Below are 13521 nucleotides of genomic sequence, written 5' to 3' on the forward strand. Positions count from 1 at the left end.
TGATTGTTTTGATGTGCTCTTGAATTCGGTTTGCCAGAATTTTATTGAGTATTTTTGCGTCGATATTCATAAGGGAAATTGGTCTGAAGTTCTCTTTCTTTGTTGTGTCTTTGTGTGGTTTAGGTATAAGAGTAATTGTAGATTCGTAGAAGGAATTCGGTAGGGCTCCATCTGTTTCAATTTTGTGGAATAGTTTGGATAATATTGGTATGAGGTCTTCTATGAAGGTTTGATAGAATTCTGCACTAAACCCATCTGGACCTGGGCTCTTTTTGGTTGGGAGACCTTTAATGACTGCTTCTATTTCCTTAGGAGTTATGGGGTTGTTTAACTGGTTTATCTGTTCCTGATTTAACTTTGATACCTGGTATCTGTCTAGGAAATAGTCCATTTCCTGAAGATTTTCAAATTTTGTTGAATATAGGTTTTTATAGTAAGATCTGATGATTTTTTGAATTTCCTCTGAATCTGTAGTTATGTCTCCCTTTTCATTTCTGATTTTGTTAATTTGGACGCACTCTCTGTGTCCTCTCGTTAGTCTGGCTAAGGGTTTATCTATCTTGTTGATTTTCTCAAAGAACCAACTTTTGGTCCTGTTGATTCTTTCTATGGTCCTTTTTGTTTCTACTTGGTTGATTTCAGCTCTGAGTTTGATTATTTCCTGCCTTCTACTCCTCCTGGGTGTATTTGCTTCTTTTTGTTCTAGAGCTTTTAGGTGTGCTGTCAAGCTGCTGACATATGCTCTTTCCTGTTTCTTTCTGCAGGCACTCAGCGCTATGAGTTTTCCTCTTAGCACAGCTTTCATTGTGTCCCATAAGTTTGAGTATGTTGTATCTTCATTTTCATTAAATTCTAAGAAGTTTTTAATTTCTTTCTTTATTTCTTCCTTGACCAGGTTATCATTGAGTAGAGCATTGTTCAATTTCCACGTATATGTGGGCATTCTTCCCTTATTGTTATTGAAGACCAGTTTTAGGCCGTGGTGGTCCGATAGCACGCATGGGATTATTTCTATCTTTCTGTACCTGTTGAGGCCCGTTTTTTGACCAATTATATGGTCAATTTTGGAGAAAGTACCATGAGGAGCTGAGAAGAAGGTATATCCTTTTGCTTTAGGATACAATGTTCTATAAATATCCGTTAAGTCCATTTGGCTCATGACTTCTCTTAGTCTGTCGACATCACTGTTTAATTTCTGTTTCCATGATCTGTCCATTGATGAGAGTGGGGTGTTGAAATCTCCCACTATTATTGTGTGAGGGGCAATGTGTGTTTTGAGCTTTAGTAAGGTTTCTTTTACGTATGTAGGTGCCCTTGTATTTGGGGCATAGATATTTAGGATTGAGAGTTCATCTTGGTGGATTTTTCCTTTGATGAATATGAAGTGTCCTTCCTTATCTTTTTTGATGACTTTTAGTTGGAAATTGATTTTATTTGATATTAGAATGGCTACTCCAGCTTGCTTCTTCTGACCATTTGCTTGGAAAGTTGTTTTCCAGCCTTTCACTCTGAGGTAGTGTCTGTCTTTGTCTCTGAGGTGTGTTTCCTGTAGGCAGCAGAATGCAGGGTCCTCGTTGCGTATCCAGTTTGTTAATCTATGTCTTTTTATTGGGGAGTTGAGGCCATTGATATTGAGAGATATTAAGGAATAGTGATTATTGTTTCCCTTTATATTCATATTTGGATGTGAGGTTATGTTTGTGTGCTTTCATTCTCTTTGTTTTGTTGCCAAGACGATTAGTTTCTTGCTTCTTCTAGGGTATAGCTTGCCTCCTTATGGTGGGCTTTACCATTTATTATCCTTTGTAGTGCTGGATTTGTAGAAAGATATTGTGTAAATTTGGTTTTGTCATGGAATATCTTGGTTTCTCCATCAATGTTAATTGAGAGTTTTGCTGGATACAGTAACCTGGGCTGGCATTTGTGTTCTCTTAGGGTCTGTATGACATCAGTCCAGGATCTTCTGGCCTTCATAGTTTCTGGCGAGAAGTCTGGTGTGATTCTGATAGGTCTCCCTTTAAATGTTACTTGACCTTTTTCCCTTACTGCTTTTAATATTCTTTATTTTGTGCGTTTGGTGTTTTGACAATTATGTGACGGGAGGTGTTTCTTTTCTGGTCCAATCTATTTGGAGTTCTGTAGGCTTCTTGTATGCCTATGGGTATCTCTTTTTTTAGGTTAGGGAAGTTTTCTTCTATGATTTTGTTGAAGATATTTACTGGTCCTTTGAGCTGGGAGTCTTCACTCTCTTCTATACCTATTATCCTTAGGTTTGATCTTCTCATTGAGTCCTGGATTTCCTGTATGTTTTGGACCAGTAGCTTTTTCCGCTTTACATTATCTTTGACAGTTGAGTCAATGATTTCTATGGAATCTTCCGCTCCTGAGATTCTCTCTTCCATCTCTTGTATTCTGTTGGTGAAGCTTGTATCTACAGCTCCTTGTCTCTTCTTTTGGTTTTCTATATCCAGGGTTGTTTCCATGTGTTCTTTCTTGATTGCTTCTATTTCCATTTTTAATTCCTTCATCTGTTTGATTGTGTTTTCCTGGAATTCTTTCAGGGATTTTTGCCATTCCTCTCTGTAGGCCTCTACTTGTTTATTAATGATTTCCTGTGTTTCCCTAAGTGTGTTCATGTCTTTCTTGAAGTCCTCCAGCATCATGATCAAATATGATTTTGAAACTAGATCTTGCTTTTCTGGTGTGTTTGGATATTCCATGTTTGTTTTGGCGGGAGAATTGGGCTCCGATGATGGCATGCAGTCTTGGTTTCTGTTGCTTGGGTTCCTGCGCTTGCCTCTCGCCATCAGATTATCTCTAGTGTTACTTTGTTCTGCTATTTCTGACAGTGGCTAGACTGACCTATAAGCCTGTGTGTCAGGAGTGCTGTAGACCTGTTTTCCTCTCTTTCAGTCAGTTATGGGGACAGTGTGTTCTGCTTTCCGGCGTGTAGTTTTTCCTCTCTACAGGTCTTCAGCTCTTCTTGTGGGCCTGTGTCTTGAGTTCACCAGGCAGCTTTCTTGCAGCAGAAAGTTTGGTCTTACCTGTGGTCCCGAGGCTCAGGTTCGCTCGTGGGGTGCTGCCCAGGGGCTCTCTGCAGCGGCAGCAACCAGGGAGACCTGTGCCGCCCCTTCCGGGAGCTTCAGTGCACCAGGGTTCCAGATGGTCTTTGGCTTTTTCCTCTGGCGTCCGAGATGTGTGTGCAGGGAGCAGTCTCTTCTGGTTTCCCAGGCTTGTCTGCCTCTCTGAAGGTTTAGCTCTCCCTCCCACGGGATTTGGGTGCAGAGAACTGTTTATCCGGTCTGTTTCTTTCAGGTTCCGGCGGCGGTGTCCGATATTTTTTAAATCTGAATCTATCATGTAATAATTTATTTTACCATCCACAGTAATTATATAGTATACTGGGCTGGCATCTTTGGTCTCTTAGATCCACAGCCCATCCGTCCAGGCACTTCTGGCTTTTAGAATCTCCGTTAAGAAGTATTGTGTAATTCTAACAGGTCTGTCTTTCTTTGCTACTTGTTTCTTTCCCTTAAAGATTTTAAAATCCTTTCTTCATTTTGTATGTTTTTTGTTTTAATTATTATGTGGCAAGGGAATTTTCTTTTCTGGTCCAATCTATATGGTATTATGTAAATTGTATCCTTATCTTTCTTTAGGTTAGGAAAGTTTTCTTCTGTATTTTGTTTAAAATATTTTCTTGGTTTGAGCTTTGTTTCTTCTCCTTTCTCAATACATGTTACTTGTAGGTTTGTTCTTTCCACAGTATTCCTGATTTTCTGAATATTTTGTGACAGTTTTTTTGAGATTTAGTATTTTCTTTGGCTTATGTATTCATTTCTTGTAGAATATTTCCAATACCCGAGATTCTCTCTTCCACCTTTTGTATTCTGTTGATGAAGCTTGGCTGTGTAGTACCTAATCAAATTCCTAAATTTTGTATTTCTAGAATTTCCTCAGTTTGTGCTTTCTTTATTGTCTCTATTTCCACTTGTGGATCTTGGATAATTTATTATTAACAACTATTTGTGTTTTCTTGGCATTCTTTAAGGGGTTTATTTTTGTCCTTCAATTGTCTGTGTTTTCCTGGACTTCTTTAAAGAGTTTATTCATTTCCTTTTAAAGGACTTTAATCATCTTCACACAGTTGGTTTTTGTGTCTTTTTCTTGTGCTTAAGCTATGTTGGAATACTCAGAGGCTGTGGTGTTAGAATAGCTGTACTCTGGTGGAGGGCATTTGCTCTGGCTGTTGTTCATTGTGTTTTTATGCCTTTTTGCAGAAGAATTGTATAACCCTTTTTTATGAACTGAAATACTCCATTCAAAATAGAGAAAAGAAGCTGCTGAGAGTCAGAAGTAACTCACAAGTCGCAGGAAGCTCCTAGAGAACAAGATTCTTATGATCACTTCACTGTGTAGTGGGGCCAGTAAAGAACTCCTGAGCAAGAACCCATTCCCCTATGAGGAGTTAGCTGACCATCTTGTGAAGACCTCCAGGTTTACATAGTTCATGACACATCAGCCATGCTAGGGTAGGCCTTTTGGCAACATAGGTCCTTTTGAATGAACAAATGCTGAGGATACAGTTATCCCCAGGTATGTGTTAAGGAGAAGGTTTATTTTAGAGAAGAAAACAGCCAGAGATACCTGGAAAGGTCTAGATTTAACCTGGTTACAAAAGGAGGGGATGGGTAGAAAGGACCAAGAGCCAGGAGCCCAGAGATGAGCCACAAGACCAAGATACCAAGAAGAACCAAAAGACCCTATAGTCAAAATGGCTGAGTTTATATATGGAGGAGAAACTTGGAGAAGGGAAGTGAAGCTTCTGAACTGGAGAGGTTGAGAGTAGCAGACAAGGCATGCTAGCTAGGTTGGCTCACTGTCGGTAGAGACCAAGTGAGTGTACTGGCCAGAGTTTTTTTGTTTTTTTTTTTTTGTTTTGTTTTGTTTTGTTTTTAAAGAAGGGACGATTGTTTATTTTGGGTATACAGTGCAGGGTACAATAAGTACATCATGGGAGGGGTATCAAGGTAGTAGGAGCTTGAAGCAGTTGATCGTATTGCATCTACTGTCAGGAAAAAGACAACAATGAATGCTTTTGTCAGCTCACAAAAAATACTACAGAGTTTAATGTTAATATATCTGTCACCTAATTATTGAAATATTAACAAATTACTATCAGTCTTTGTCATTCAACAAACAAACAAACATGACTAACAGGGTGTGGTGGTACTCTCCTTTAATCCCAGCATGAGGCAGAGACAGAGGCAGGGGCAGGGCCATGGACAAGGGCAGGGGCAGAGGGGCAGAGGGGCAGAGGGGCAGAGGGGCAGAGGGGCAGAGGGGCAGAGGGGCAGAGGGGCAGAGGGGCAGAGGGGCAGAGGGGCAGAGGGGCAGAGGGGCAGAGGGGCAGAGGGATAGAGAGGCAGAGAAGCAGAGGGGGCAGAGGCAAATTCTGTGAGGCTGGTCTGATCTACACAGTGAGTTCCAAAACAGCCAAGGCTACACAATAAAGATGCCCTGTCCCACAAACCCAGACCAAACCAAAAGAGGACCAAAACCAAACTAGACTTTTTTAAGTTCCCAACAAAATCAAATGGAAAGAACTTACACGCCTTGTCTTTGACATACATCACCCACTCTACAATCAGCATCCTATGCCAAAGTCGTACATGTGTTACAATTATGAACATACATTAACACATTGTCACCCTCAATACATCATTTAAAACGGGGTTCTCTCTCTCTCAGGGTGGTGTATTCTATGGCTTTTAACTAATGTATAGGAATCTACCATTATAATATCATTAAGTATTTTCACTGCATTTAAAATCCTTTGAGCTTTACTCATTCCTACTTTTTTTTTTCCTCTTGGCTCATCTTTTTTTTTTTTTTAATTGTTTCTTTAGTTTTGCATTCTTCGGAATGTCATACCATTAAATGAAGCCTTTTTAGGTTGACTTCCTTCATTTATGGTTCATTTTCCTTTGTCTTTCTTCATGGGTCAATGGCCCAATTTCTTTTTAGCACTGAGAGATATTCCACATTCGGAATGTATTGCTGTTTATTTATTCATTCACCTACTAAGGGACATTGTGATTCTTTCCAAGTTCTGGTGGTTTTGAATAAATCTACTGTACACATCTGAATGTAGGATGTCTTAATAAAATGATTTTGATTCCTTTGGGATTATAAGAAAACATGTTTGTTGAGTCCTATGACAAAAGTAGGTTTGAATTTATAAATCTAATGAAATCTAATTCTTCCAAAGTGACTATGTCACTTCACATTCTCCAAGCAGCAAATCAAAACTCAGTCCATATCTTTGCGTGGATTTTGGAGGTGTCAAAATACCAGCTTTTTACCTTTCTAACAGGTATATGGAAACTTTCCCTTATTTTATTTTGTAATTTTAATTTTTGAGATTATAACATAATTATATCATTTCCCCTTCCCCATTTATCTCCCAATCAACCCTACCTTGTTCTCTTTAAAATTAACTTCTTTTTTTTTAGTTTTCTTCTTTTTAATTTTTTATTTTTTTATTGGATTTTTTAAAAATTTATTTAATATTTAATAATAATTCTTTGGTTTCCGGGCAAACATCCCCCTCCCCCACCCCTTCCTTATGGGTGTTCCCCTCCCAACCCTCCCCCCATTGTCACCCTCCCCCCAACAGTCTAGTTCACTGGGGGTTCAGTCTTAGCAGGACCCAGGGCTTCCCCTTCCACTGGTGCTCTTACTAGGATATTCATTGCTACCTATGAGGTCAGAGTCCAGGATCAGTCCATGTATAGTCTTTAGGTAGTGGCTTAGTCCCTGGAAGCTCTGGTTGCTTGGCATTGTTGTACATATGGGGTCTCGAGCCCCTTCAAGCTCTTCCAGTTCTTTCTCTGATTCCTTCAACGGGGGTCCTATTCTCAGATCAGTGGTTTGCTGCTGGCATTCGCCTCTGTATTTGCTGTATTCTGGCTGTGTCTCTCAGGAGAGATCTACATCCGGCACCTGTCGCCCTGCACTTCTTTGTTTCATCCATCTTGTCTAATTGGGTGGCTGTATATGTATGAGCCACATGTGGGGCAGGCTCTGAATGGGTGTTCCTTCAGTCTCTGTTTTAATCTTTGCCTCTCTCTTCCCTGTCAAGGGTATTCTTGTTCCCCTTTTAGAGAAGGAGTGAAGCACTCACATTTTGATCATCAGTCTTGAGTTTCATTTGTTCTAGGCATCTAGGGTAATTCAAGCATTTGGGCTAATAGCCACTTATCAGTGGGTGCATACCATGTATGTCTTTCTGTGATTGGGTTAGCTCACTCAGGATGATATTTTTCAGTTCCAACCATTTGCCTACGAATTTCATAAAGCCGTTGTTTTTGATAGCTGAGTAATATTCCATTGTGTAGATGAACATTATGTAGATGTATTTTCTGTATACATTCCTCTGTTGAAGGGCATCTGGGTTCTTTCCAGCTTCTGGCTATTATAAATAAGGCTGCGATGAACATAGTGGAGCACGTGTCTTTTTTATATGTTGGGGCATCTTTTGGGTATATGCCCAAGAGAGGTATAGCTGGAACCTCAGGCAGTTCAATGTCCAATTTTCTGAGGAACCTCCAGACTGATTTCCAGAATGGATTTGCCAGTCTGCAATCCCACCAACAATGGAGGAGTGTTCCTCTTTCTCCGCATCCTCGCCAGCATCTGCTGTCACCTGAGTTTTTGATCTTAGCCATTCTCACTGGTGTGAGGTGAAATCTCAGGGTTGTTTTGATTGGCATTTCCCTTATGACTAAAGATGTTGAACATTTCTTTAGGTGTTTCTCAGCCATTCGGCATTCCTCAGCTCTGAATTCTTTGTTTAGCTCTGAATCCCATTTTTAATAGGGTTATTTGTCTCCCTTTGGTCTAACTTCTTGAGTTCTTTGTATATTTTGGATATAAGGCCTCTATCTGTTGTAGGATTGGTAAAGATCTTTTCCCAATCTGTTGGTTGCTGATTTGTCCTAACCACAGTGTCCTTTGCCTTACAGAAGCTTTGCAGTTTTATGAGATCCCATTTGTCGATTCTTGATCTTAGAGCATAAGCCATTGGTGTTTTGTTCAGGAAATTTTTTCCAGTGCCCATGTGTTCCAGATGCTTCCCTAGTTTTTCTTCTATTAGTTTGAGTGTATCAGGTTTGATGTGGAGGTCCTTGATCCACTTGGACTTAAGCTTTTTACAGGGTGATAAGCATGGATCGATCTGCATTCTTCTACATGTTGCCCTCCAGTTGAACCAGCACCATTTGCTGAAAATGCTATCTTTTTTCCATTGGATGGTTTTGGCTCCTTTGTCAAAAATCAAGTGCCCATAGATGTTTGGGTTCATTTCTGGATCTTCAATTCTATTCCATTGGTCTATCTGTCTGTCTCTGTACCAATACCATGCAGTTTTTATCACTATTGCTCTGTAATACTGCTTGAGTTCAGGGATAGTGATTCCCCCTGAAGTCCTTTTATTGTTGAGGATATTTTTAGCTATCTTGGGTTTTTTGTTATTCCAGATGAATTTGCAAATTGTTCTGTCTAACTCTTTGAAGAATTGGATTGGTATTTTGATGGGGATTGCATTGAATCTGTAGATTGCCTTTGGTAAAATGGCCATTTTTACTATATTAATCCTGCCAATCCATGAGCATGGGAGATCTTTCCATCTTCTGAGGTCTTCTTCAATTTCTTTCTTCAGTGTCTTGAAGTTCTTATTGTACAAATCTTTTACTTGCTTGGTTAAAGTCACACCGAGGTACTTTATATTATTTGGGTCTATTATGAAGGGTGTCCTTTCCCTAAGTTCTTTCTCGGCTTGTTTCTCTTTTGTGTAGAGGAAGGCTACTGATTAATTTGAGTTAATTTTATACCCAGCCACTTTGCTGAAGTTGTTTATCAGCTTTAGTAGTTCTCTGGTGGAACTTTTGGGATCACTTAAATAAACTATCATATCATCTGCGAATAGTGATATTTTGACTTCTTCTTTTCCGATCTGTATCCCTTGATCTCCTTTTGTTGTCTGATTGCTCTGGCTAGAACTTCAAGAACTATATTGAATAAGTAGGGAGAGAGTGGGCAGCCTTGTCTAGTCCCTGATTTTAGTGGGATTGCTTCAAGTTTCTCTCCATTTAGTTTAATGTTAGCAACTGGTTTGCTGTATATGGCTTTTACTACGTTTAGGTAAGGGTCTTGAATTCCTATTCTTTCCAGGGCTTTTATCATGAAGGAGTGTTGAATTTTGTCAAATGCTTTCTCAGCATCTAATGAAATGATCATGTGGATTTGTTCTTTCAGTTTGTTTATATAATGGATCACGTTGATGGTTTTCCGTATATTAAACCATCCCTGCATGAATGGGATGAAGCCTACTTGATCATGGTGGATGATTGCTTTGATGTGCTCTTGGATTCGGTTTGCCAGAATTTTATTGAGTATTTTTGCGTCGATATTCATAAGGGAAATTGGTCTGAAGTTCTCTTTCTTTGTTGGGTCTTTGTGTGGTTTAGGTATAAGAGTAATTGTGGCTTCATAGAAGGAATTCGGTAGTGATCCATCTGTTTCAATTTTGTGGAATAGTTTGGATAATATTGGTATGAGGTCTTCTATGAAGGTTTGATAGAATTCTGCACTAAACCCGTGTGGACCTGGGCTCTTTTTGGTTGGGAGATCTTTAATGACTGCTTCTATTTCCTTAGGAGTTATGGGGTTGTTTAACTGGTTTATCTGTTCCTGATTTAACTTCGGTACCTGGTATTTTTCTAGGAAATTGTCCATTTCCTGTAGATTTTCATGTTTTGTTGAATATAGGCTTTTATAGTAAGATCTGATGATTTTTTGAATTTCCTCTGAATCTGTATTTATGTCTCCCTTTTCATTTCTGATTTTGTTAATTTGGACATACTCTCTGGGTCCTCTCGTTAGTCTGGCTAAGGGTTTATCTATCTTGTTGATTTTCTCAAAGAACCAACTTTTGGTTCTGTTGGTTCTTTCTATGGTCCTTTTTGTTTCTACTTGGTTGATTTCAGCTCTGAGTTTGATTATTTCCTGCCTTCTACTCCTCCTGGGTGTATTTGCTTCTTTTTGCTCTAGAGCTTTTAGGTGTGCTGTCAAGCTGTTGACATATGCTCTTTCCTGTTTCTTTCTGCAGGCACACAGCACTATAAGTTTTCCTCTTAGCACAGCTTTCATTGTGTCCCATAAGTTTGGGTATGTTGTACCTTCATTTTCATTAAATTCTAAAAAGTTTTTAATTTCTTTCTTTATTTCTTCTTTGACTAGGTTATCATTGAGTAGAGCATTGTTCAATTTCCACGTATATGTGGGCATTGTTCCCTTATTGTTATTGAAGACCAGTTTTAGGCCGTGGTGGTCTGAGAGCACGCATGGGATTATTTCTATCTTTCTGTACCTGATGAGGCCCGTTTTTTGACCAACTATATGGTCAATTTTGGAGAAAGTACCATGAGGAGCTGAGAAGAAGGTATATCCTTTTGCTTTAGGATACAATGTTCTATAAATATCCGTTAAGTCCATTTGGCTCATGACTTCTCTTAGTTTGTCTACGTCTCTGTTTAATTTCTGTTTCCATGATCTGTCCATTGATGAGAGTGGGGTGTTTAAATCTCCCACTATTATTGTGTGAGGTGCAATGTGTGTTTCGAGCTTTAGTAAGGTTTCTTTTACGTATGTAGGTGCCCTTGTATTTGGGGCATAGATATTTAGGATTGAGAGTTCATCTTGGTGGATTTTTCCTTTGATGAATATGAAGTGTCCTTCCTTATCTTTTTTGATGACTTTTAATTGAAAATTGATTTTATTTGATATTAGAATGTCTACTCCAGCTTGCTTCTTCTGACCATTTGCTTGGAAAGTTGTTTTCCAGCCTTTCACTCTGAGGTAGTGTCTGTCTTTGTCTCTGAGGTGTGTTTCCTGTAGGCAGCAGAATGCAGGGTCCTTGTTGCGTATCCAGTTTGTTAATCTATGTCTTTTTATTGGGGAGTTGAGGCCATTGATATTGAGAGATATTAAGGAATAGTGATTATTGCTTCCCGTTATATTCATATTTGGATGTGAGGTTATGTTTGTGTGCTTTTATTCTCTTTGTTTTGTTGCCAAGACGATTAGTTTCTTGCTTCTTCTAGGGTATAGCTTGCCTCCTTATGTTGGGCTTTACCCTTTATTATCCTTTGTAGTGCTGGATTTGTAGAAAGATATTGTGTAAATTTGGTTTTGTCATGGAATATCTTGGTTTCTCCATCTACGTTAATTGAGAGTTTTGCAGGGTACAGTAACCTGTGCTGGCATTTGTATTCTCTTAGGGTCTGTATGACATCTGTCCAGGTTCTTCTGGCCTTCATAGTTTCTGGCGAAAAGTCTGGTGTGATTCTTATAGGTCTGCCTTTATATGTTTCTTGACCTTTTTCCCTTACTGCTTTTAATATTCTTTCTTTATTTTGTGCGTTTGGTGTTTTGACAATTATGTGACGGGAGGTGGTTCTTTTCTGGTCCAATCTATTTGGAGTTCTGTAGGCTTCTTGTATGCCTATGGGTATCTCTTTTTTTAGGTTAGGGAAGTTTTCTTCTATGATTTTGTTGAAGATATTTACTGGTCCTTTGAGCTGGGAGTCTTCACTCTCTTCTATACCTATTATCCTTAGGTTTGATCTTCTCATTGAGTCCTGGATTTCCTGTATGTTTTGGACCAGTAGCTTTTTCTGCTTTACATTATCTTTGACAGTTGTGTCAATGATTTCTATGGAATCTTCTGCTCCCGAGATTCTCTCTTCCATCTCTTGTATTCTGTTGGTGAAGCTTGTATCTCCAGCTCCTTGTCTCTTCTTTTGATTTTCTATATCCAGGGTTGTGTCCATGTGTTCTTTCTTGATTGCTTCTATTTCCATTTTTAATTCCTTCAACTGTTTGATTGTGTTTTCCTGGAATTCTTTCAGGGATTTTTGTGTCTCCTCTCTATAGGTTTCTACTTGTTTATTTATGTTTTCCTGGAATTCTTTCAGGGATTTTTGCGATCCTCTCTGTAGGCTTCTACTTGTTCTCTAAGGGAGTTCTTCATGTCTTTCTTGAAGTCCTCCAGCATCATGATCAAATATGATTTTGAAACTAGATCTTGCTTTTCTGGTGTGTTTGGATATTCCATGTTTATTTTGGTGGGAGAATTGGGCTCCCATGATGCCATGTAGTCTTGGTTTCTGTTGCTTGGGTTCCTGTGCTTGCCTCTCGCCATCAGATTATCTCTAGTGTTACTTTGTTCTGCTATTTCTGACAGTGACTAAACTGTCCTATAAGCCTGTGTGTCAGGAGTGCTGTAGACCTGTTTTCCTGTTTTCTTTCATACTGGCCAGAGTTTTGCTCTGATATATTAAATAATACCCTCAGTACCTTTATCATAGATGTTTGTGAAATAGCTCACTAGTATTCCTGTAACAAAATAATAAATTCATTGTTGCATATCAGTGAAGTTATTATTTTGATCTGTTTTGGTTAATGTGTTAAACAGACATTTGTTCAAATCTCCATACCAAAGTCATACAGAAAGTAAAATAGATATTTTCATCACTGAAATTCTTTTACCTTATTTGTCTTTAAACTATTCATCATTTATTTTATATTTTCATCCATCATATCCAGTTATAGCTGCCACAAAATTGTACATATATATTTTGTGTCTTCTGTGATCAATCAGCCTAAATTCCTCAAACACAGACAATGTGAGCCACTCTCAATCTCTCACAGACTGCTTGATATCTGTCCTTGCCCTATGTGTTTGACACTCACAAAGCCTTTGAAAATGGAGATACAAATTCTCAGCATCATCTGTCTCTACCATTTTATAACTTCATTTGTATAATTTACTTTTAATGATTATTTTCCTTTTTGTACTGATTTAGTATGCTGTACAGCTCTAAATAATCACTTTGAGAGACAATCAATAAATAATTAGTACAAAGGCTTAGGAACGTAGAGACTAGTCTATAAATAAAAATGTCATGGATCCAAGATCAGTAAAACATTCATGAGTATAGAACAATCAGTGTGTCTATTACTCCCCCTCTGTCTGCCCCTTTGTCTCTCTCTGTGTGATCATTAATGTTTCCTTTTATTTTTGACACACATTTACATCATTTATTTAATGTTTTAACTAATTATTCTCAAAGTGAATTCTTTGACAGTAGTTTTATTATTTGTCTATTAATTCTTGATATTTCCTAAGTGTACCTGAATCCCAAAATTATCATTAAATATAATATTTATTGTTCAGTGACACTGGAAAATGCTCTGCTGTGTCAGCTTCAGTTACATATTTACACAACTCTGTGATTTCCAAAGGCAGAGGAGAAACCAGAGTTAACATGAGATTTAACATTCTGCTCTCTCCATTCCATTTCATTATTACATAAATCATTCAAAATAGCAACACTTTGACTAATAAGATTATTAATGGATTTTGAAATTAGATGCAACCTTGATTGGAAAAAATAA

This window comes from Rattus norvegicus, chromosome 4 (genome assembly GCF_021556685.1).
Source record: "Rattus norvegicus strain SHRSP/BbbUtx chromosome 4, alternate assembly SHRSP_T2T, whole genome shotgun sequence".
Classification (NCBI taxonomy): domain Eukaryota; kingdom Metazoa; phylum Chordata; class Mammalia; order Rodentia; family Muridae; genus Rattus; species Rattus norvegicus.